This window comes from Cupressus sempervirens, chromosome 5 (genome assembly GCF_028749045.1).
Source record: "Cupressus sempervirens isolate cs-2001-9-10 chromosome 5, ASM2874904v1, whole genome shotgun sequence".
Classification (NCBI taxonomy): Eukaryota; Viridiplantae; Streptophyta; class Pinopsida; order Cupressales; family Cupressaceae; genus Cupressus; species Cupressus sempervirens.
The window spans coordinates 936078119-936079417 of NC_143122.1; positions in this window are offsets into that span (position 1 = coordinate 936078119).

Here is a 1299-nt window from a genome sequence, read left to right on the forward strand (position 1 = left end):
AGTTAAATTGAAGTGATAGAAAGAAGAAAGGACAAAGGCTATATCTGGGCTCAAAGAAGGACTCATAGAGCTACCAGTCTAGACCCTACAAGTAGGTGTCATGAGTTTTCCATGAACAACTGAGACATGTGATTCAAATTTTAAATGTGTCAACTTTGGGCAGGATGTTTTAGGGTTTTAGTGCCCATAAGATGGAGGACACGTATAAGTTGGAAACTTCATCACTGAGGAAAACAACAGAGAAGATGTGTGTGTCATGTCTCTTCCCCCAATAAGATCTAATAATAAATAATCAATTAATAATTGAAATATTTATTAATAAATTATAATATAAATTATTATTATGAATATAATAACAAAGTATATAATGATAATATTAAAATCTAGACAACTCTGGCTATGGCATAGTCATTGGAGACTTTAAAGGTCATGTGATTGTAGCAAAATCATCTCCTCTCCTTCCATGTACTAATAACAAAGTTGAGGCCTTGGCCTTGCTTTTTGGTTTGGAACTTGCAAAATCATTATCTATATCTATGTTACATGTTGAAGGGGATTCAACCATTATTATTAATGCATGTATTAAATGTCCTGTATATAATTGGTCCATATAGTATATATTGCATCAAGTGTGGTCTCTTCTTGATTCATTCTTTGAATGTTACATCATGCATACTTATAGAGAAGGCAATCTTTTAGCTGATTATCTAGATAATTTGGGTACTGATGGGGTTTATATTAACTCTTTGCTTTCCCCACTTAACCTCCTTGATTTCCCCAACTTGGTTAATATTATGACAAAAGAATATGTTTAGAATAATGTTGAGTCCTCATATTTTATTTGATAGTAAATCACTACTTCTTTGTGATTTCACATGTTTTTACTTTTTATGGATCTCACTTATTCTTTTGGGATATTGTATGTAGTTCAGGGTCTTGGATTGCACTTGCATCAGATGGTTTTTTAATATCATGGTCTCAATTGGAGTTTTGGATGTAGATCAACGATTGAAATTTTTATGACAGTGTTTTGCTTAGCTCTTGGTTTTGTCTCCGACACCAAACAATGAATTGAATTCAAATGATTTATGGGCTCTTTATAATCACAATATTCTCAATTTGGGAATCACAAGGACAAGATTCATTAGTGTTGTTAGATACTCTCTCTTGATGTAGTCTTTCTTCTTTTGCATCTTTTTGTACCAGGCAATGACCTGAGTTTTTCTTTTTTGGTTCTTTTCTCCAAGAGCTATTTTTGAACCATTTATCATTAATATAAATATAATATTTTTCCAAAGA